The sequence below is a fragment of the Pseudophryne corroboree genome, unplaced genomic scaffold, assembly GCF_028390025.1.
Source record: "Pseudophryne corroboree isolate aPseCor3 unplaced genomic scaffold, aPseCor3.hap2 scaffold_322, whole genome shotgun sequence".
Lineage (NCBI taxonomy): Eukaryota > Metazoa > Chordata > Amphibia > Anura > Myobatrachidae > Pseudophryne > Pseudophryne corroboree.
This window is the reverse complement of record NW_026969903.1, coordinates 463,220-484,026: the sequence shown is the minus strand read 5'-3', so window position 1 is coordinate 484,026 and position 20,807 is coordinate 463,220. Positions and strand designations below refer to the sequence as shown.

At 49.4% G+C, this 20,807-nt stretch overlaps 25 non-coding genes and 1 pseudogene across 25 annotated transcripts; 23 read left to right on the top strand and 3 right to left on the bottom strand.

Annotated features, from left to right (window-relative positions):
- Positions 1-5,502: 5,502 nt before the first annotated feature.
- On the top strand, positions 5,503-5,666 carry LOC135018546 (U1 spliceosomal RNA). The gene has a single exon (XR_010216235.1). It is a non-coding gene; the product is annotated as a U1 spliceosomal RNA (small nuclear RNA).
- A 972-nt stretch (positions 5,667-6,638) lies between these two features.
- On the top strand, positions 6,639-6,802 carry LOC135018543 (U1 spliceosomal RNA). Its single transcript, XR_010216232.1, has one exon. It is a non-coding gene; the product is annotated as a U1 spliceosomal RNA (small nuclear RNA).
- A 152-nt stretch (positions 6,803-6,954) lies between these two features.
- On the top strand, positions 6,955-7,117 carry LOC135018428 (U1 spliceosomal RNA). The gene has a single exon (XR_010216132.1). It is a non-coding gene; the product is annotated as a U1 spliceosomal RNA (small nuclear RNA).
- A 670-nt stretch (positions 7,118-7,787) lies between these two features.
- Positions 7,788-7,952, top strand: LOC135018387 (U1 spliceosomal RNA). Its single transcript, XR_010216096.1, has one exon. It is a non-coding gene; the product is annotated as a U1 spliceosomal RNA (small nuclear RNA).
- Positions 7,953-8,104: 152 nt separating this feature from the next.
- Positions 8,105-8,267, top strand: LOC135018375 (U1 spliceosomal RNA). The gene has a single exon (XR_010216084.1). It is a non-coding gene; the product is annotated as a U1 spliceosomal RNA (small nuclear RNA).
- A 674-nt stretch (positions 8,268-8,941) lies between these two features.
- On the top strand, positions 8,942-9,103 carry LOC135018550 (U1 spliceosomal RNA). Its single transcript, XR_010216239.1, has one exon. It is a non-coding gene; the product is annotated as a U1 spliceosomal RNA (small nuclear RNA).
- A 153-nt stretch (positions 9,104-9,256) lies between these two features.
- Positions 9,257-9,419, top strand: LOC135018367 (U1 spliceosomal RNA). Its single transcript, XR_010216077.1, has one exon. It is a non-coding gene; the product is annotated as a U1 spliceosomal RNA (small nuclear RNA).
- A 674-nt stretch (positions 9,420-10,093) lies between these two features.
- Positions 10,094-10,257, top strand: LOC135018308 (U1 spliceosomal RNA). Its single transcript, XR_010216023.1, has one exon. It is a non-coding gene; the product is annotated as a U1 spliceosomal RNA (small nuclear RNA).
- A 152-nt stretch (positions 10,258-10,409) lies between these two features.
- On the top strand, positions 10,410-10,572 carry LOC135018418 (U1 spliceosomal RNA). Its single transcript, XR_010216122.1, has one exon. It is a non-coding gene; the product is annotated as a U1 spliceosomal RNA (small nuclear RNA).
- A 672-nt stretch (positions 10,573-11,244) lies between these two features.
- Positions 11,245-11,408, top strand: LOC135018307 (U1 spliceosomal RNA). The gene has a single exon (XR_010216022.1). It is a non-coding gene; the product is annotated as a U1 spliceosomal RNA (small nuclear RNA).
- Positions 11,409-11,560: 152 nt separating this feature from the next.
- On the top strand, positions 11,561-11,723 carry LOC135018417 (U1 spliceosomal RNA). The gene has a single exon (XR_010216121.1). It is a non-coding gene; the product is annotated as a U1 spliceosomal RNA (small nuclear RNA).
- A 674-nt stretch (positions 11,724-12,397) lies between these two features.
- On the top strand, positions 12,398-12,561 carry LOC135018306 (U1 spliceosomal RNA). The gene has a single exon (XR_010216021.1). It is a non-coding gene; the product is annotated as a U1 spliceosomal RNA (small nuclear RNA).
- A 152-nt stretch (positions 12,562-12,713) lies between these two features.
- On the top strand, positions 12,714-12,876 carry LOC135018416 (U1 spliceosomal RNA). The gene has a single exon (XR_010216120.1). It is a non-coding gene; the product is annotated as a U1 spliceosomal RNA (small nuclear RNA).
- Positions 12,877-13,550: 674 nt separating this feature from the next.
- Positions 13,551-13,714, top strand: LOC135018305 (U1 spliceosomal RNA). The gene has a single exon (XR_010216020.1). It is a non-coding gene; the product is annotated as a U1 spliceosomal RNA (small nuclear RNA).
- A 152-nt stretch (positions 13,715-13,866) lies between these two features.
- Positions 13,867-14,029, top strand: LOC135018415 (U1 spliceosomal RNA). The gene has a single exon (XR_010216119.1). It is a non-coding gene; the product is annotated as a U1 spliceosomal RNA (small nuclear RNA).
- A 674-nt stretch (positions 14,030-14,703) lies between these two features.
- LOC135018322 (U1 spliceosomal RNA) lies at positions 14,704-14,867 on the top strand. The gene has a single exon (XR_010216036.1). It is a non-coding gene; the product is annotated as a U1 spliceosomal RNA (small nuclear RNA).
- A 152-nt stretch (positions 14,868-15,019) lies between these two features.
- On the top strand, positions 15,020-15,182 carry LOC135018398 (U1 spliceosomal RNA). Its single transcript, XR_010216107.1, has one exon. It is a non-coding gene; the product is annotated as a U1 spliceosomal RNA (small nuclear RNA).
- Positions 15,183-15,856: 674 nt separating this feature from the next.
- LOC135018330 (U1 spliceosomal RNA) lies at positions 15,857-16,020 on the top strand. The gene has a single exon (XR_010216044.1). It is a non-coding gene; the product is annotated as a U1 spliceosomal RNA (small nuclear RNA).
- A 152-nt stretch (positions 16,021-16,172) lies between these two features.
- LOC135018473 (U1 spliceosomal RNA) lies at positions 16,173-16,324 on the top strand (annotated as a pseudogene).
- Positions 16,325-17,009: 685 nt separating this feature from the next.
- Positions 17,010-17,173, top strand: LOC135018265 (U1 spliceosomal RNA). Its single transcript, XR_010215981.1, has one exon. It is a non-coding gene; the product is annotated as a U1 spliceosomal RNA (small nuclear RNA).
- A 152-nt stretch (positions 17,174-17,325) lies between these two features.
- Positions 17,326-17,488, top strand: LOC135018379 (U1 spliceosomal RNA). The gene has a single exon (XR_010216088.1). It is a non-coding gene; the product is annotated as a U1 spliceosomal RNA (small nuclear RNA).
- A 674-nt stretch (positions 17,489-18,162) lies between these two features.
- On the top strand, positions 18,163-18,326 carry LOC135018336 (U1 spliceosomal RNA). Its single transcript, XR_010216048.1, has one exon. It is a non-coding gene; the product is annotated as a U1 spliceosomal RNA (small nuclear RNA).
- A 152-nt stretch (positions 18,327-18,478) lies between these two features.
- Positions 18,479-18,641, top strand: LOC135018393 (U1 spliceosomal RNA). Its single transcript, XR_010216102.1, has one exon. It is a non-coding gene; the product is annotated as a U1 spliceosomal RNA (small nuclear RNA).
- Positions 18,642-19,469: 828 nt separating this feature from the next.
- On the bottom strand, positions 19,470-19,632 carry LOC135018414 (U1 spliceosomal RNA). The gene has a single exon (XR_010216118.1). It is a non-coding gene; the product is annotated as a U1 spliceosomal RNA (small nuclear RNA).
- Positions 19,633-19,784: 152 nt separating this feature from the next.
- Positions 19,785-19,948, bottom strand: LOC135018314 (U1 spliceosomal RNA). The gene has a single exon (XR_010216029.1). It is a non-coding gene; the product is annotated as a U1 spliceosomal RNA (small nuclear RNA).
- A 674-nt stretch (positions 19,949-20,622) lies between these two features.
- LOC135018397 (U1 spliceosomal RNA) lies at positions 20,623-20,785 on the bottom strand. The gene has a single exon (XR_010216106.1). It is a non-coding gene; the product is annotated as a U1 spliceosomal RNA (small nuclear RNA).
- Between the last annotated feature and the right edge of the window lie 22 nt (positions 20,786-20,807).

The window sequence follows — 20,807 nt, the reverse complement described above, 5'->3', positions numbered from 1 at the left end:
TGGCACTACCGTCCCCGGATACGGCCGCCCTTAAGGAACCTGCTGACAGAAAGCAGTAAAATATCCTAAAATGTATATACACTCACACGGGTGTGATACTGCGACCAGCAATCGCCTCAGCCTGGATGTGCAGTGCTGGGGTGGCTTGGTCGGATTCCCTGACTGACAATATTGATACCCTAGATAGGGACAGTATATTACTGACTATAGAGCATTTAAAAGATGCTTTCTATATATGCGTTGTGCACAGAGGGATATTTGCCGACTGGCATCAAGAGTAAGTGCGCTGTCCATTTCTGCCAGAAGAGGGTTATGGACAAGACAGTGGTCAGGTGATGCTGATTCCAAAAGGCATATGGAAGTATCGCCTTATAAAAGGGAGGAGTTATTTGGGGTAGGTCTAACAGACCTGGTGGCCACGGCAACGGCTGGGAAATCCACATTTTTACCCCAGGTAGCCTCTCAACATAAGAAGACGCCGTATTATCAGGCGCAGTCCTTTGGGCCCCATAAGGGCAAGCGGGCAAAAGGCTCCTCATTTCTGCCCCGTGGCAGAGGGAGAGGAAAAAGGCTGCAGCAAACAGCCAGTTCCCAGGAACAGAAACGGTGGGGGCCCGTCTCATAAATTTCAGCGTGCAGTGGGCTCACTCACAGGTGGACCCCTGGATCCTTCAGGTGGTATCTCAGGGGTACAAATTGGAATTTGAGACGTCTCCCCTTCGCCGTTTTCCTAAAGTCTGCTTTACCGACGTCTCCCTCCGACAGGGAGGCGGTATGGGAAGCCATTCACAAGCTGTATTCCCAGCAGGTGATAATCAAGGTACCCCTCCTACAACAGGGAAAGGGGTATTATTCCACGCTGTTTGTGGTACCGAAGCCGGACGGCTCGGTGAGACCTAATTTAAATCTGAAATCCTTGAACACTTACATACAAAGGTTCAAATTCAAGATGGAGTCACTCAGAGCGGTGATGGCAAACCGGGAAGAAGGGGATTATATGGTGTCTCTGGACATCAAGGATGCTTATCTCCATGTCCCAAATTACCCTTCTCACCAAGGGTACCTCAGGTTTGTGGTACAGAACTGTCACTATCAGTTTCAGACGCTGCCGTTTGGTTTGTCCACGGCACCCCGGGTCTTTACCAAAGTAATGGCCGAAATGATGATACTCCTTCGAAGGAAGGGAGTTTTAATTATCCCTTACTTGGACGATCTCCGGATAAGGGCAAGATCCAGGGAACAGTTGGTAGTCGGGGTAGCACTATCTCAGGTAGTGTTGCGGCAGCACGGTTGGATTCTTAATATTCCAAAATCGCAGCTGATTCCGACGACACGTCTTCTATTCCTAAGGATGATCCTGGACACAGTCCAGAAAATAAGAATTTACTTACCGATAATTCTATTTCTCATAGTCCGTAGTGGATGCTGGGGACTCCGAAAGGACCATGGGGAATAGCGGCTCCGCAGGAGACTGGGCACAAAGTAAAAGCTTTAGGACTAGCTGGTGTGCACTGGCTCCTCCCCCTATGACCCTCCTCCAAGCCTCAGTTAGGATACTGTGCCCGGACGAGCGTACACAATAAGGAAGGATTTTGAATCCCGGGTAAGACTCATACCAGCCACACCAATCACACCGTACAACTTGTGATCTGAACCCAGTTAACAGCATGATAACAGAAGGAGCCTCTGAAAAGATGGCTCACAACAACAATAACCCGATTTTTGTAACAATAACTATGTACAAGTAATGCAGACAATCCGCACTTGGGATGGGCGCCCAGCATCCACTACAGACTATGAGAAATAGAATTATCGGTAAGTAAATTCTTATTTTCTCTAACGTCCTAGTGGATGCTGGGGACTCCGAAAGGACCATGGGGATTATACCAAAGCTCCCAACCGGGTGGGAGAGTGCGGATGACTCTGCAGCACCGAATGAGAGAACTCCAGGTCCTCCTCAGCCAGGGTATCAAATTTGTAGAATTTAGCAAACATGTTTTCCCCTGACCAAGTAGCTGCTCGGCAAAGTTGTAAAGCCGAGACCCCTCGGGCAGCCGCCCAAGATGAGCCCACTTTCCGTGTGGAATGGGCTTTTACAGATTTTGGCTGTGGCAGGCCTGCCACAGAATGTGCAAGCTGAATTGTACTACAAATCCAACGAGCAATCGTCTGCTTAGAAGCAGGAGCACCCAGCTTGCTGGGTGCATACAGGATAAACAGCGAATCAGATTTTCTGACTCCAGCCGTCCTGGAAACATATATTTTCAGGGCCCTGACTACGTCCAGCAACTTGGAATCCTCCAAGTCCCTAGTAGCCGCAGGCACCACATATGAAAAATTAGGTAAGGGCTTTTATAGGATAAAGCCGCCAATTCTGAGACACGATGTACAGAGAGCCAACGTAAAAAATAACAATGTTTATTAATAAAACATATAAAAAGATTAATTGTCAAATAACCGGTGAAAAATATATATAAATATATATAAGAACATTCTACCTTTGAGAAAGTCACGTGAACGTGACGAAACGCGTCAGGACCCGCCCCTATCCACACTCAGCTCAGGTGAAATCTTCCAGGTGTTCCTTGGTCCCCGCTGCACCCTCCTTCTACAGCATCCGACATCAGCGGCTTCAGCGCACACGCCGCCACGACCGGGTTGTGAGAGAGACGATCCATTCCTTTCCGCTGCACAGCGTATATGGGCATTGCAGGACATTGAAGCCGAGGACGCTCGGCTCTTACCAGCCCATTTTGGAAAGGTATTGAATATCAATTTCAACTGAGGGACTTTTTTATTCATTAGGATCCTACCAACACACCTGGTATTTATCAACTATCTAACAAGTGAATCACGGAACTTTTCACCCCAATAAGCTGAGTCATTACAATATACCACTAGTTCACGTCTAGTGACTGTTCTTATATATATTTGTATATATTTTTCACCGGTTATTTGACAATTAATCTTTTTATATGTTTTATTAATAAACATTGTTATTTTTTACGTTGGCTCTCTGTACATCATGTTTCGTTCCTGATATTCAGCGCAGCCGTTTGTTCTTTTTCTATGCTATCACCACAATACTACACATAGTATTCCGGCAAGCGCAGACTATCAGGAACATAAAATTGTGATTATTTAATTCTATGAAACACGTATTGGTTTTCACTTTTTATTTTGATGATTAGGCACTCGTTTGTTGCAGTTTTTTGTTTTGGTCAATTCTGAGACACGCCTGGCTGAAGCCAGGGCTAACAGCATTACCACTTTCCATGTGAGATATTTTAAGTCCACAGTGGTGAGTGGTTCAAACCAATGTGATTTTAGGAATCCCAAAACTACATTGAGATCCCAAGGTGCCACTGGAGGCACAAAAGGAGGCTGTATATGCAGTACTCCCTTGACAAACGTCTGAACTTCAGGAACAGAAGCCAGTTCTTTTTGGAAGAATATTGACAGGGCCGAAATTTGAACCTTAATGGACCCTAATTTGAAGCCCATAGACAGTCCTGTTTGCAGGAAATGCGGGAAACGACCCAGTTGAAATTCCTCTGTAGGGGCCTTCCTGGCCTCGCACCACGCAACATATTTACGCCAAATACGGTGATAATGTTGTATGGTTACATCCTTCCTGGCTTTGATCAGGGTAGGGATGACTTCATCCGGAATGCCTTTTTCCTTCAGGATCCGGCGTTCAACCGCCATGCCGTCAAACGCAGCCGCGGTAAGTCTTGGAACAGACATGGTCCCTGCTGGAGCAGGTCCTTTCTTAGAGGTAGAGGCCACGGGTCTTCCGTGAGCATCTCTTGAATTTCCGGGTACCAAGTCCTTCTTGGCCAATCCGGAGCCACGAGTATAGTCTTTACTCCTCTCCTTCTTATGATTCTCAGTACTTTTGGTATGAGAGGAAGAGGAGGGAACACATACACTGACTGGTACACCCACGGTGTTACCAGAGAGTCCACAGCTATTGCCTGAGGGTCCCTTGACCTGGCGCAATATCTGTCCAGTTTTTTGTTGAGGCGGGACGCCATCATGTCCACCCTTTGGTTTTTCCCAACGGTTCACAATCATGTGGAAGACTTCTGGGTGAAGTCCCCACTCCCCCGGGTGAAGATCGTGTCTGCTGAGGAAGTCTGCTTCCCAGTTGTCCACTCCCGGAATGAACACTGCTGACAGTGCTATCACATGATTCTCCGCCCAGCGAAGAATCCTTGCCACTTCCATCATTGCCCTCCTGCTTCTTGTGCCGCCCTGTCTGTTTACGTGGGCGACTGCCGTGATGTTGTCCGACTGGATCAACACCGGCTGACCCTGAAGCAGAGGTCTTGCCTGACTTAGGGCATTGTAAATGGCCCTTAGTTCCAGGATATTTATGTGAAGTGACGTTTCCATGCTTGACCACAAGCCCTGGAAATTTCTTCCCTGTGTGACTGCTCCCCAGCCTCTCAGGCTGGCATCCGTGGTCACCAGGACCCAATCCTGAATGCCGAATCTGCGGCCCTCTAGGAGATGAGCACTCTGTAACCACCACAGGAGAGACACCCTTGTCCTTGGAGACAGGGTTATCCGCTGATGCATTTGAAGATGCGATCCGGACCATTTGTCCAGCAGATCCCACTGAAAAGTTCTTGCGTGGAATCTGCCGAATGGAATCGCTTCGTAAGAAGCCACCATCTTTCCCAGGACCATTGTGCATTGATGTACTGACACTTGGCCTGGTCTTAGGAGGTTCCTGACTATGTCGGATAACTCCTTGGCTTTCTCCTCCGGGAGAAACACCTTTTTCTGTACTGTGTCCAGAATCATCCCTAGGAACAGCAGACGTGTCGTCGGAATCAGCTGCGATTTTGGAATATTTAGAATCCATCCGTGCTGTCGTAGTACTACTTGAGATAGTGCTACTCCGACCTCTAACTGTTCTCTGGACCTTGCCTGCTTACTTTGTGCCTTCCAATGCACAATGCAAACTACAGGTAGTGCTGCAGGGCCCACACCCTTTTACTTGCCGTACAGAGCAGCTCTGGAGCTGTTACAGTGCCCAGCTGCTGCAAGAAATCAGCTTGAATGCTTCAGGGGCTGGGGCATAGCCAACATGAGCCCCACACCGAAGGAGGGTGGAGGTGTTTAATGTGAACTAGGGGTCATCCAAGCGCCGCAAAAGGCCGCCATGCCCTGCACGCCCCTTTTCTCTTTTCATATGCAGACGAGGGTTGAAGCCAACTTTGACCCACTGCTTGGATGACATCACCGTATGCAAATCCATCTGCTGCAGGCCTTCCCCCAGGAATGCTTGCACTAGTTGTTGCATTTGGTTTGTTGTTTGGGGGTGCTTCAGTATTAGGCAGCCTTCTGCCCTCCCATGTTCATCTGAAAATATGTGTTCTCCCTGCAGTTGTTGTCCCCAGATGAGAGTTCCCTTGTGCTGCCTCAGTTGAATCTCCTTTACTTGACAGAGATGTGCCTGAGCAGCGGCCCTCCCCAGCCCTATCCCAAATCATACTTATTTTGCATAGGAGATACCATGGTCATGAAGATTGTTCTCCCAGGGTGAGGTTCATTCATTGTATTCTGGGTATGCTGACCCCTGTGATTTCCCCAAATGTGGGAAACTCGACTGCATTATTTGTGGTAGTGGGGGACTGTGTTTGTGCTTTCCTCTGGTCAGCTCTGGTAAAAGTCAGATTTCTTTGTCTCAGATCTTCCTCTAGCCTTGTTCTTCTTTCGAGAGTTCCCTTGTGCTGCCTCAGTTGGATCTCTTTCACTTGACAGGGGGGTGCCAGAGCAGCGACCCTCCCCAGCTCTAGCCCAACTCCTACTTACCTGCCAGGTGAGATACTATGATCATGAAGGTGCTTCTCCCAGGGCAAGGCTCACCCATTGCACTCTGATTTCCCCAAATGTGGGAAGCTTGACTGCATAATTTGTGTTTCCCCTGGTCGGCTCTCGTATAATTCAGATCTCTTTGTCTCAGGTCTCTCTCCAGCCTAGTTTGCTGTCTGTTTCCACTTCTTTTTTCATGAGCCCCTCCCTTTTATACCCTTGTGCACTATCCTGACTTCTCCTCCTGTCTGCTTACTTTGTGCCTTCCAATGCACAATGCAAACTACAGGTAGTGCTGCAGGGCCCACACCCTTTTACTTGCCGTACAGAGCAGCTCTGGAGCTGTTACAGTGCCCAGCTGCTGCAAGAAATCAGCTTGAATGCTTCAGGGGCTGGGGCATAGCCAACATGAGCCCCACACCGAAGGAGGGTGGAGGTGTTTAATGCGAACTAGGGGTCATCCAAGCGCCGCAAAAGGCCGCCATGCCCTGCACGCCCCTTTTCTCTTTTCATATGCAGACGAGGGTTGAAGCCAACTTTGACCCACTACTTGGATGACATCACCGTATGCAAATCCATCTGCTGCAGGCCTTCCCCCAGGAATGCTTGCACTAGTTGTTGCATTTGGTTTGTTGTTTGGGGGTGCTTCAGTATTAGGCAGCCTTCTGCCCTCCCATGTTCATCTGAAAATATGTGTTCTCCCTGCAGTTGTTGTCCCCAGATGAGAGTTCCCTTGTGCTGCCTCAGTTGAATCTCCTTTACTTGACAGAGATGTGCCTGAGCAGCGGCCCTCCCCAGCCCTATCCCAAATCATACTTATTTTGCATAGGAGATACCATGGTCATGAAGATTGTTCTCCCAGGGTGAGGTTCATTCATTGCATTCTGGGTATGCTGACCCCTGTGATTTTCCCAAATTTGGGAAACTCGACTGCATTATTTGTGGTAGTGGGGGACTGTGTTTGTGCTTTCCTCTGGTCAGCTCTGGTAAAAGTCAGATTTCTTTGTCTCAGATCTTCCTCTAGCCTTGTTCTTCTTTCGAGAGTTTCCTTGTGCTGCCTCAGTTGGATCTCCTTCACTTGACAGGGGGGTGCCCGAGCAGCGACCCTCCCAAGCTCTAGCCCAACTCCTACTTACCTGCCAGGTGAGATACTATAATCAGGAAGGTGCTTCTCCCAGGGCAAGGCTCACCCATTGCACTCTGGGTGTGCTGCTCCTGCGATTTCCCCAAATGTGGGAAACTTGACTGCATAATTTGTGTTTCCCCTGGTCGGCTCTCGTATAATTCAGATCTCTTTGTCTCAGGTCTCTCTCCAGCCTAGTTTGCTGTCTGTTTCAACTTCTCTTTTCTTGAGCCGCTCCCTTCTATGCCCTTGCGCACTATCCTGACTTCTCCCGTCTGCTTACTTTGTGCCTTCCAATGCACAATGCAAACTACAGGTAGTGCTGCAGGGCCCACACCCTTTTACTTGCCGTTCATAGCAGCTCTGGAGCTGTTACAGTGCCCAGCTGCTGCAATAAATCAGCTTGAATGCTTCAGGGGATGGGGCATGGCCAACATGAGCCCCACACCAAAGGAGGGTGGGGGTGTTTAATGCGAACTAGGGTCATCCAAGCACCGCAAAAGGCCGCCATGCCCTGCACGCCCCTTTTCTCTTTTCATATGCAGATGAGGGTTGAAGCCAACTTTGACCCACTGCTTGGATGACATCACCGTATGCAAATCCGTCTTCTGCAGAACTTCCCCCAGGAATGCTTGCACTAGTTGTTGCATTTGGTTTGTTGTTTGGGGGTGCTTCAGTATTAGGCAGCCTTCTGCCCTCCCATGTTCATCTGAAAATATGTGTTCTCCCTGCAGTTGTTGTCCCCAGATGAGAGTTCCCTTGTGCTGCCTCAGTTGAATCTCCTTTACTTGACAGAGATGTGCATGAGCAGCGGCCCTCCCCAGCCCTATCCCAAATCATACTTATTTTGCATAGGAGATACCATGGTCATGAAGATTACTCTCCCAGGGTGAGGTTCATTCATTGCATTCTGGGTATGCTGACCCCTGTGATTTCCCCAAATGTGGGAAACGCGACTGCTTTATTTGTTGGTAGTGGGGGACTGTGTTTGTGTTTTCCTCTGGTCAGCTCTGGTAAAAGTCAAATTTCTTTGTTTCAGATCTTCCTCTAGCCTTGTTCTTCTTTCGAGAGTTTCCTTGTGCTGCCTCAGTTGGATCTCCTTCACTTGACAGGGGGGTGCCCGAGCAGCGACCCTCCCCAGCTCTAGCCCAACTCCTACTTACCTGCCAGGTGAGATACTATGATCATGAAGGTGCTTCTCCCAGGGCAAGGCTCACCCATTGCACTCTGGGTGTGCTGCCCCTGCGATTTCCCCAAATGTGGGAAACTTGACTGCATAATTTGTGTTTCCCCTGGTCAGGTCTCGTATAATTCAGATCTCTTTGTCTCAGGTCTCTCTCCAGCCTAGTTTGCTGTCTGTTTCAACTTCTCTTTTCTTGAGCCGCTCCCTTTTATACCCTTGTGCACTATCCTGACTTCTCCTCCTGTCTGCTTACTTTGTGCCTTCCAATGCGCAATGCAAACTACAGGTAGTGCTGCAGGGCCCACACCCTTTTACTTGCCTTACTGAACAGCTCTGGAGCTGTTACAGTGCCAAGCTGCTGCAAGAAATCAGCTTGAATGCTTCAGGGGATGGGGCATGGCCAACATGAGCCCCACACCGAAGGAGGGTGGAGGTGTTTAATGCGAACTAAGGGTCATCCAAGCGCCGCAAAAGGCCGCCATGCCCTGCATACCCCTTTTCTCTTTTCATATGCAGATGAGGGTTCCAGCCAACTTTGGCCCACTGCTTGGATGACATCACCGTATGCAATTCCGTCTTCTGCAGAACTTCCCCCAGGAATGCTTGTACTAGTTGTTGCATTTGGTTTGTTGTTTGGGGGTGCTTCAGTATTAGGCAGCCTTCTGCCCTCCCATGTTCATCTGAAAATATGTGTTCTCCCTGCAGTTGTTGTCCCCAGATGAGAGTTTCCTTGTGCTGCCTCAGTTGAATCTCCTTTACTTGACAGAGATGTGCATGAGCAGCGGCCCTCCCCAGCCCTATCCCAAATCATACTTATTTTGCATAGGAGATACCATGGTCATGAAGATTGTTCTCCCAGGGTGAGGTTCATTCATTGCATTTTGGGTATGCTGACCCCTGTGATTTCCCCAAATGTGGGAAACTCGACTGCATTATTTGTGGTAGTGGGGACTGTGTTTGTGCTTTCCTCTGGTCAGCTCTGGAAAAAGTCAGATTTCTTTGTCTCAGATCTTCCTCTAGCCTTGTTCTTCTTTCGAGAGTTCCCTTGTGCTGCCTCAGTTGGATCTCTTTCACTTGACAGGGGGGTGCCCGAACAGCGACTTTCCCCAGCTCTAGCCCAACTCCTACTTACCTGCCAGGTGAGATACTATGATCATGAAGGTGCTTCTCCCAGGGCAAGGCTCACCCATTGCACTCTGGGTGTGCTGCCCCTGCGATTTCCCCAAATGTGGGAAACTTGACTGCATAATTTGTGTTTCCCCTGGTCGGCTCTCGTATAATTCAGATCTCTTTGTCTCAGGTCTCTCTCCAGCCTAGTTTGCTGTCTGTTTCCACTTCTCTTTTCTTCAGCCGCTCCCTTCTATACCCTTGTGCACTATCCTGACTTCTCCTCCCGTCTGCTTACTTTGTGCCTTCCAATGCACAATGCAAACTACAGGTAGTGCTGCAGGGCCCACACCCTTTTACTTGCCTTACAGAGCAGCTCTGGAGCTGTTACAGTGCCCAGCTGCTGCAAGAAATCAGCTTGAATGCTTCAGGGGATGGGGCATGGCCAACATGAGCCCCACACCAAAGGAGGGTGGAGGTGTTTAATGCGAACTAGGGGTCATCCAAGCACCGCAAAAGGCCGCCATGCCCTGCACGCCCCTTTTCTCTTTTCATATGCAGATGAGGGTTGAAGCCAACTTTGACCCACTGCTTGGATGACATCACCGTATGCAAATCCGTCTTCTGCAGAACTTCCCCAAGGAATGCTTGCACTAGTTGTTGCATTTGGTTTGTTGTTTGGGGGTGCTTCAGTATTAGGCAGCCTTTTGCCCTCCCATGTTCATCTGAAAATATGTGTTCTCCCTGCAGTTGTTGTCCCAAGATGAGAGTTCCCTTGTGCTGCCTCAGTTGAATCTCCTTTACTTGACAGAGATGTGCATGAGCAGCGGCCCTCCCCAGCCCTATTCCAAATCATACTTATTTTGCATAGGAGATACCATGGTCATGAAGATTTTTCTCCCAGGGTGAGGTTCATTCATTGCATTTTGGGTATGCTGACCCCTGTGATTTCCCCAAATGTGGGAAACTTGACTGCATTATTTGTGGTAGTGGGAGACTGTGTTTGTGCTTTCCTCTGGTCAGCTCTGGTAAAAGTCAGATTTCTTTGTCTCAGATTTTCCTTTAGCCTTGTTCTTCTTTCGAGAGTTCCCTTGTGCTGCCTCAGTTGGATCTCCTTCACTTTACAGGGGGGTACCCGAGCAGCGACCCTCCCCAGCTCTAGCCCAACTCCTACTTACCTGCCAGGTGAGATACTATGATCATGAAGGTGCTTCTCCCAGGGCAAGGCTCACCCATTGTACTCTGGGTGTGCTGCTCCTGCGATTTCCCCAAATGTGGGAAACTTGACTGCATAATTTGTGTTTCCCCTGGTCGGCTCTCGTATAATTCAGATCTCTGTCTCAGGTCTCTCTCCAGCCTAGTTTGCTGTCTGTTTCCACTTCTCTTTTCTTCAGCCGCTCCCTTCTATACCCTTGTGCACTATCCTGACTTCTCCTCCCGTCTGCTTACTTTGTGCCTTCCAATGCACAATGCAAACTACAGGTAGTGCTGCAGGGCCCACACCCTTTTACTTGCCTTACAGAGCAGCTCTGGAGCTGTTACAGTGCCCAGCTGCTGCAAGAAATCAGCTTGAATGCTTCAGGGGCTGGGGCATAGCCAACATGAGCCCCACACCGAAGGAGGGTGGAGGTGTTTAATGCAAACTAGGGGTCAGACAAGCGCCGCAAAAGGCCACCATGCCCTGCACGCCCCTTTTCTGTTTTCATATGCAGACGAGGGTTGAAGCCAACTTTGACCCACTGCTTGGATGACATCACCATATGCAAATCCATCTGCGGCAGGCCTTCCCCCAGGAATGCTTGCACTAGTTGTTGCATTTGGTTTGTTGTTTGGAGGTGCTTCAGTATTAGGCAGCCTTCTGCCCTCCCATGTTCATCTGAAAATATGTGTTCTCCCTGCAGTTGTTGTCCCAAGATGAGAGTTCCCTTGTGCTGCCTCAGTTGAATCTCCTTTACTTGACAGAGATGTGCATGAGCAGCGGCCCTCCCCAGCCCTATTCCAAATCATACTTATTTTGCATAGGAGATACCATGGTCATGAAGATTTTTCTCCCAGGGTGAGGTTCATTCATTGCATTTTGGGTATGCTGACCCCTGTGATTTCCCCAAATGTGGGAAACTTGACTGCATTATTTGTGGTAGTGGGAGACTGTGTTTGTGCTTTCCTCTGGTCAGCTCTGGTAAAAGTCAGATTTCTTTGTCTCAGATTTTCCTTTAGCCTTGTTCTTCTTTCGAGAGTTCCCTTGTGCTGCCTCAGTTGGATCTCCTTCACTTTACAGGGGGGTACCCGAGCAGCGACCCTCCCCAGCTCTAGCCCAACTCCTACTTACCTGCCAGGTGAGATACTATGATCATGAAGGTGCTTCTCCCAGGGCAAGGCTCACCCATTGTACTCTGGGTGTGCTGCTCCTGCGATTTCCCCAAATGTGGGAAACTTGACTGCATAATTTGTGTTTCCCCTGGTCGGCTCTCGTATAATTCAGATCTCTTTGTCTCAGGTCTCTCTCCAGCCTAGTTTGCTGTCTGTTTCCACTTCTCTTTTCTTCAGCCGCTCCCTTCTATACCCTTGTGCACTATCCTGACTTCTCCTCCCGTCTGCTTACTTTGTGCCTTCCAATGCACAATGCAAACTACAGGTAGTGCTGCAGGGCCCACACCCTTTTACTTGCCTTACAGAGCAGCTCTGGAGCTGTTACAGTGCCCAGCTGCTGCAAGAAATCAGCTTGAATGCTTCAGGGGCTGGGGCATAGCCAACATGAGCCCCACACCGAAGGAGGGTGGAGGTGTTTAATGCAAACTAGGGGTCAGACAAGCGCCGCAAAAGGCCACCATGCCCTGCACGCCCCTTTTCTGTTTTCATATGCAGACGAGGGTTGAAGCCAACTTTGACCCACTGCTTGGATGACATCACCATATGCAAATCCATCTGCGGCAGGCCTTCCCCCAGGAATGCTTGCACTAGTTGTTGCATTTGGTTTGTTGTTTGGAGGTGCTTCAGTATTAGGCAGCCTTCTGCCCTCCCATGTTCATCTGAAAATATGTGTTCTCCCTGCAGTTGTTGTCCCAAGATGAGAGTTCCCTTGTGCTGCCTCAGTTGAATCTCCTTTACTTGACAGAGATGTGCATGAGCAGCGGCCCTCCCCAGCCCTATTCCAAATCATACTTATTTTGCATAGGAGATACCATGGTCATGAAGATTTTTCTCCCAGGGTGAGGTTCATTCATTGCATTTTGGGTATGCTGACCCCTGTGATTTCCCCAAATGTGGGAAACTTGACTGCATTATTTGTGGTAGTGGGAGACTGTGTTTGTGCTTTCCTCTGGTCAGCTCTGGTAAAAGTCAGATTTCTTTGTCTCAGATTTTCCTTTAGCCTTGTTCTTCTTTCGAGAGTTCCCTTGTGCTGCCTCAGTTGGATCTCCTTCACTTTACAGGGGGGTACCCGAGCAGCGACCCTCCCCAGCTCTAGCCCAACTCCTACTTACCTGCCAGGTGAGATACTATGATCATGAAGGTGCTTCTCCCAGGGCAAGGCTCACCCATTGTACTCTGGGTGTGCTGCTCCTGCGATTTCCCCAAATGTGGGAAACTTGACTGCATAATTTGTGTTTCCCCTGGTCGGCTCTCGTATAATTCAGATCTCTTTGTCTCAGGTCTCTCTCCAGCCTAGTTTGCTGTCTGTTTCCACTTCTCTTTTCTTCAGCCACTCCCTTCTATACCCTTGTGCACTATCCTGACTTCTCCTCCCGTCTGCTTACTTTGTGCCTTCCAATGCACAATGCAAACTACAGGTAGTGCTGCAGGGCCCACACCCTTTTACTTGCCTTACAGAGCAGCTCTGGAGCTGTTACAGTGCCCAGCTGCTGCAAGAAATCAGCTTGAATGCTTCAGGGGATGGGGCATGGCCAACATGAGCCCCACACCAAAGGAGGGTGGAGGTGTTTAATGCGAACTAGGGGTCATCCAAGCACCGCAAAAGGCCGCCATGCCCTGCACGCCCCTTTTCTCTTTTCATATGCAGATGAGGGTTGAAGCCAACTTTGACCCACTGCTTGGATGACATCACCGTATGCAAATCCGTCTTCTGCAGAACTTCCCCCAGGAATGCTTGCACTAGTTGTTGCATTTGGTTTGTTGTTTGGGGGTGCTTCAGTATTAGGCAGCCTTCTGCCCTCCCATGTTCATCTGAAAATATGTGTTCTCCCTGCAGTTGTTGTCCCAAGATGAGAGTTCCCTTGTGCTGCCTCAGTTGAATCTCCTTTACTTGACAGAGATGTGCATGAGCAGCGGCCCTCCCCAGCCCTATTCCAAATCATACTTATTTTGCATAGGAGATACCATGGTCATGAAGATTTTTCTCCCAGGGTGAGGTTCATTCATTGCATTTTGGGTATGCTGACCCCTGTGATTTCCCCAAATGTGGGAAACTTGACTGCATTATTTGTGGTAGTGGGAGACTGTGTTTGTGCTTTCCTCTGGTCAGCTCTGGTAAAAGTCAGATTTCTTTGTCTCAGATTTTCCTTTAGCCTTGTTCTTCTTTCGAGAGTTCCCTTGTGCTGCCTCAGTTGGATCTCCTTCACTTTACAGGGGGGTACCCGAGCAGCGACCCTCCCCAGCTCTAGCCCAACTCCTACTTACCTGCCAGGTGAGATACTATGATCATGAAGGTGCTTCTCCCAGGGCAAGGCTCACCCATTGTACTCTGGGTGTGCTGCTCCTGCGATTTCCCCAAATGTGGGAAACTTGACTGCATAATTTGTGTTTCCCCTGGTCGGCTCTCGTATAATTCAGATCTCTTTGTCTCAGGTCTCTCTCCAGCCTAGTTTGCTGTCTGTTTCCACTTCTCTTTTCTTCAGCCGCTCCCTTCTATACCCTTGTGCACTATCCTGACTTCTCCTCCCGTCTGCTTACTTTGTGCCTTCCAATGCACAATGCAAACTACAGGTAGTGCTGCAGGGCCCACACCCTTTTACTTGCCTTACAGAGCAGCTCTGGAGCTGTTACAGTGCCCAGCTGCTGCAAGAAATCAGCTTGAATGCTTCAGGGGATGGGGCATGGCCAACATGAGCCCCACACCAAAGGAAGGTGGAGGTGTTTAATGCGAACTAGGGGTCATCCAAGCACCGCAAAAAGCCGCCATGCCCTGCACGCCCCTTTTCTCTTTTCATATGCAGATGAGGGTTGAAGCCAACTTTGACCCACTGCTTGGATGACATCACCGTATGCAAATCCGTCTTCTGCAGAACTTCCCCCAGGAATGCTTGCACTAGTTGTTGCATTTGGTTTGTTGTTTGGGGGTGCTTCAGTATTAGGCAGCCTTCTGCCCTCCCATGTTCATCTGAAAATATGTGTTCTCCCTGCAGTTGTTGTCCCCAGATGAGAGTTCCCTTGTGCTGCCTCAGTTGAATCTCCTTAACTTGACAGAGATGTGCCTGAGCAGCGGCCCACCCCAGCTCTATCCCAAATCATACTTATTTTGCATAGGACATACCATGGTCATGAAGATTATTCTCCCAGGGTGAGGTTCATTCATTGCATTCTGGGTATGCTGACCCCTGTGATTTCCCCAAATGTGGGAAACTCGACTGCTTTATTTGTGGTAGTGGGGGACTGTGTTTGTGTTTTCCTCTGGTCAGCTCTGGTAAAAGTCAGATTTCTTTGTTTCAGATCTTCCTCTAGCCTTGTTCTTCTTTTGAGAGTTCCCTTGTGCTTCCTCAGTTGGATCTCCTTCACTTGACAGGGGGGTGCCCGAGCAGAGACCCTCCCCAGCTCTAGCCCAACTCCTACTTACCTGCCAGGTGAGATACTATGATCATGATGGTGCTTCTCCCAGGGCAAGGCTCACCCATTGCACTCTGGGTGTGCTGCCCCTGCGATTTCCCCAAATGTGGGAAACTTGACTGCATAATTTGTGTTTCCCCTGGTCGGCTCTCGTATAATTCAGATCTCTTTGTCTCAGGTCTCTCTCCAGCCTAGTTTGCTGTCTGTTTCCACTTCTCTTTTCTTCAGCCGCTCCCTTCTATAACCTTGTGCACTATCCTGACTTCTCCTCCCGTCTGCTTACTTTGTGCCTTCCAATGCACAATGCAAACTACAGGTAGTGCTGCAGGGCCCACACCCTTTTACTTGCCTTACAGAGCAGCTCTGGAGCTGTTACAGTGCCCAGCTGCTGCAAGAAATCTGCTTGAATGCTTCAGGGGATGGGGCATGGCCAACATGAGCCCCACACCAAAAGAGGGTGGAGGTGTTTAATGCGAACTAGGGGTCATCCAAGCACCGCAAAAGGCCGCCATGCCCTGCACGCCCCTTTTCTCTTTTCATATGCAGACGAGGGTTGAAGCCAACTTTGACCCACTGCTTGGATGACATCACCATATGCAAATCCATCTGCGGCAGGCCTTCCCCCAGGAATGCTTGCACTAGTTGTTGCATTTGGTTTGTTGTTTGGGGGTGCTTCAGTATTAGGCAGCCTTCTGCCCTCCCATGTTCATCTGAAAATATATGTTCTCCCTGCAGTTGTTGTCCCCAGATGAGAGTTCCCTTGTGTTGCCTCAGTTGAATCTCCTTTACTTGACAGAGATGTGCATGAGCAGCGGCCCTCCCCAGCCCTATTCCAAATCATACTTATTTTGCATAGGAGATACCATGGTCATGAAGATTTTTCTCCCAGGGTGAGGTTCATTCATTGCATTTTGGGTATGCTGACCCCTGTGATTTCCCCAAATGTCGGAAACTTGACTGCATTATTTGTGGTAGTGGGAGACTGTGTTTGTGCTTTCCTCTGGTCAGCTCTGGTAAAAGTCAGATTTCTTTGTCTCAGATTTTCCTTTAGCCTTGTTCTTCTTTCGAGAGTTCCCTTGTGCTGCCTCAGTTGGATCTCCTTCACTTTACAGGGGGGTACCCGAGCAGCGACCCTCCCCAGCTCTAGCCCAACTCCTACTTACCTGCCAGGTGAGATACTATGATCATGAAGGTGCTTCTCCCAGGGCAAGGCTCACCCATTGTACTCTGGGTGTGATGCTCCTGCGATTTCCCCAAATGTGGGAATCTTGACTGCATAATTTGTGTTTCCCCTGGTCGGCTCACGTATAATTCAGATCTCTTTGTCTCAGGTCTCTCTCCAGCCTAGTTTTCTGTCTGTTTCCACTTCTCTTTTCTTCAGCCGCTCCCTTCTATACCCTTGTGCACTATCCTGACTTCTCCTCCCATCTGCTTACTTTGTGCCTTCCAATGCACAATGCAAACTACAGGTAGTGCTGCAGGGCCCACACCCTTTTACTTGCCTTACAGAGCAGCTCTGGAGCTGTTACAGTGCCCAGCTGCTGCAAGAAATCAGCTTGAATGCTTCAGGGGCTGGGGCATAGCCAACATGAGCCCCACACCAAAGGAGGGTGGAGGTGTTTAATGCGAACTAGGGGTCATCCAAGCACCGCAAAAGGCCGCCATGCCCTGCACGCCCCTTTTCTCTTTTCATATGCAGATGAGGGTTGAAGCCAACTTTGACCCACTGCTTGGATGACATCACCGTATGCAAATCCATCTTCTGCAGAACTTCCCCCAGGAATGCTTGCACTAGTTGTTGCATTTGGTTTGTTGTTTGGGGGTGCTTCAGTATTAGGCAGCCTTCTGCCCTCCCATGTTCATCTGAAAATATGTGTTCTCCCTGCAGTTGTTGTCCCCAGATGAGAGTACCCTTGTGCTGCCTCAGTTGAATCTCCTTTACTTGACAGAGATGTGCATGAGCAGCGGCCCTTCCCAGCCCTATTCCAAATCATACTTATTTTGCATAGGAGATACCATGGTCATGAAGATTGTTCTCCCAGGGTGAGGTTCATTCATTGCATTTTGGGTATGCTGACCTCTGTGATTTCCCCAAATGTGGGAAACTTGACTGCATTATTTGTGGTAGTGGGGGACTGTGTTTGTGCTTTCCTCTGGTCAGCTCTGGTAAAAGTCAGATTTCTTTGTCTCAGATTTTCCTCTAGCCTTGTTCTTCTTTCGAGAGTTCCCTTGTGCTGCCTCAGTTGGATCTCCTTCACTTTACAGGGGGGTACCCGAGCAGCGACCCTCCCCAGCTCTAGCCCAACTCCTACTTACCTGCCAGGTGAGATACTATGATCATGAAGGTGCTTCTCCCAGGGCAAGGCTCACCCATTGCACTCTGGGTGTGCTGCTCCTGCGATTTCCCCAAATGTGGGAAACTTGACTGCATAATTTGTGTTTCCCCTGGTCGGCTCTCGTATAATTCAGATCTCTTTGTCTCAGGTCTCTCTCCAGCCTAGTTTGCTGTCTGTTTCCACTTCTCTTTTCTTGAGCCGCTCCCTTCTATGCCCTTGCGCACTATCCTGACTTCTCCTCCTGTCTGCTTACTTTGTGCCTTCCAACGCACAATGCGAACTACAGGTAGTGCTGCAGGGCCCACACCCTTTTACTTGCCTTACAGAGCAGCTCTGGAGCTGTTACAGTGCCCAGCTGCTGCAAGAATTCAGCTTGAATGCTTCAGGGGCTGGGGCATAGCCAACATGAGCCCCACACCAAAGGAGGGTGGAGGTGTTTAATGCAAACTAGGGGTCAGCCAAGCGCCGCAAAAGGCCACCATGCCCTGCACGCCCCTTTTCTCTTTTCATATGCAGACGAGGGTTGAAGCCAACTTTGACCAACTGCTTGGATGACATCACCATATGCAAATCCATCTGCGGCAGGCCTTCCCCCAGGAATGCTTGCACTAGTTGTTGCATTTGGTTTGTTGTTTGGGGGTGCTTCAGTATTAGGCAGCCTTCTGCCCTCCCATGTTCATCTGAAAATATATGTTCTCCCTGCAGTTGTTGTCCCAAGATGAGAGTTCCCTTGTGCTGCCTCAGTTGAATCTCCTTTACTTGACAGAGATGTGCATGAGCAGCGGCCCTCCCCAGCCCTCTTCCAAATCATACTTATTTTGCATAGGAGATACCATGGTCATGAAGATTTTTCTCCCAGGGTGAGGTTCATTCATTGCATTTTGGGTATGCTGACCCCTGTGATTTCCCCAAATGTGGGAAACTCGACTCCATTATTTGTGGTAGTGGGAGGCTGTGTTTGTGATTTCTTCTGGTCAGCTCTAGTAAAAGTCAGATTTCTTTGTTTCAGATTTTCCTTTAGCCTTGTTCTTCTTTCGAGAGTTCCCTTGTGCTGCCTCAGTTGGATCTCCTTCACTTAACAGGGGGGTGTCCAAGCAGCGACCCTCCCTAGCTCTAGCCCAACTCCTACTTACCTGCCAGGTGAGATACTATGATCATGAAGGTGCTTCTCCCAGGGCAAGGCTCACCCATTGCACTCTGGGTGTGCTGCCCCTGCGATTTCCCTAAATGTGGGAAACTTGACTGCATAATTTGTGTTTCCCCTGGTCGGCTCTCGTATAATTCAGATCTCTTTGTCTCAGATCTCTCTCCAGCCTAGTTTGCTGTCTGTTTCCACTTCTCTTTTCTTCAGCCGCTCCCTTCTATACCCTTGTGCACTATCCTGACTTCTCCTCCCGTCTGCTTACTTTGTGCCTTCCAATGCACAATGCAAACTACAGGTAGTGCTGCAGGGCCCACACCCTTTTACTTGCCTTACAGAGCGTCTCTGGAGCTGTTACAGTGCCCAGCTGCTGCAAGAAATCTGCTTGAATGCTTCAGGGGATGGGACATGGCCAACATGAGCCCCACACCAAAGGAGGGTGGAGCAGAAGGCTGCCTAATACTGAAGCACCCCCAAACAACAAACCAAATGCAACAACTAGTGCAAGCATTCCTGGGGGAAGGCCTGCCGCTGATGGATTTGCATATGGTGATGTCATCCAAGCAGTGGGTCAAAGGTGGCTTCAACCCTCGTCTGCATATAAAAACAGAAAAGGGGCGTGCAGGGCATGGTGGCCTTTTGCGGCGCTTGACTGACCCCTAGTTTGCATTAAACACCTCCACCCTCCTTCGGTGTGGGGCTCATGTTGGCTATGCCCCAGCCCCTGAAGCATTCAAGCTGATTTCTTGCAGCAGCTGGCCACTGTAACAGCTCCAGAGCTGCTCTGTAAGGCAAGTAAAAGGGTGTGGGCCCTGCAGCACTACCTGTAGTTTGCATTGTGCATTGGAAGGCACAAAGTAAGCAGACGGGAGGAGAAGTCAGGATAGTGCACAAGGGTATAGAAGGGAGCGGCTGAAGAAAAGAGAAGTGGAAACAGACAGCAAACTAGGCTGGAGAGAGACCTGAGACAAAGAGATCTGAATTATACGAGAGCCGACCAGGGGAAACACAAATTATGCAGTCAAGTTTCCCACATTTGGGGAAATCGCAGGAGCAGCACACCCAGAGTACAATGGGTGAGCCTTGCCCTGGGAGAAGCACCTTCATGATCATAGTATCTCACCTGGCAGGTAAGTAGGAGTTGGGCTAGAGCTGGGGAGGGTCGCTGCTCGGGTACCCCCCTGTAAAGTGAAGGAGATCCAACTGAGGCAGCACAAGGGAACTCTCGAAAGAAGAACAAGGCTAAAGGAAAATCTGAGACAAAGAAATCTGACTTTTACCAGAGCTGACCAGAAGAAATCACAAACACAGCCTCCCACTACCACAAATAATGCAGTCAAGTTTCCCACATTTGGGGAAATCACAGGGGTCAGCATACCCAAAATGCAATGAATAAACCTCACCCTGGGAGAAAAATCTTCATGACCATGGTATCTCCTATGCAAAATAAGTATGATTTGGAATAGGGCAGGGGAGGGCCGCTGCTCATGCACATCTCTGTCAAGTAAAGGAGATTTAACTGAGGCAACACAAGGGAACTCTCATCTGGGGACAACAACTGCAGGGAGAACATATATTTTCAGATGAACATGGGAGGGCAGAAGGCTGCCTAATACTGAAGCACCCCCAAACAACAAACCAAATGCAACAACTAGTGCAAGCATTCCTGGGGGAAGACCTGCCGCAGATGGATTTGCATATGGTGATGTCATCCAAGCAGTGGGTCAAAGTTGGCTTCAACCCTCGTCTGCATATGAAAAGAGAAAAGGGGCGTGCAGGGCATGGCGGCCTTTTGCGGTGCTTGGATGACCCCTAGTTCGCATTAAACACCTCCACCCTCTTTTGGTGTGGGGCTCATGTTGGCCATGCCCCATCCCCTGAAGCATTCAAGCAGATTTCTTGCAGCAGCTGGGCACTGTAACAGCTCCAGAGCTGCTCTGTAAGGCAAGTAAAAGGGTGTGGGCCCTGCAGCACTACCTGTAGTTTGCATTGTGCATTGGAAGGCACAAAGTAAGCAGACGGGAGGAGAAGTCAGGATAGTGCACAAGGTTATAGAAGGGAGCGGCTGAAGAAAAGAGAAGTGGAAACAGACAGCAAACTAGGCTGGAGAGAGACCTGAGACAAAGAGATCTGAATTATACGAGAGCCGACCAGGGGAAACACAAATTATGCAGTCAAGTTTCCCACATTTGGGGAAATCGCAGGGGCAGCACACCCAGAGTGCAATGGGTGAGCCTTGCCCTGGGAGAAGCACCATCATGATCATAGTATCTCACCTGGCAGGTAAGTAGGAGTTGGGCTAGAGCTGGGGAG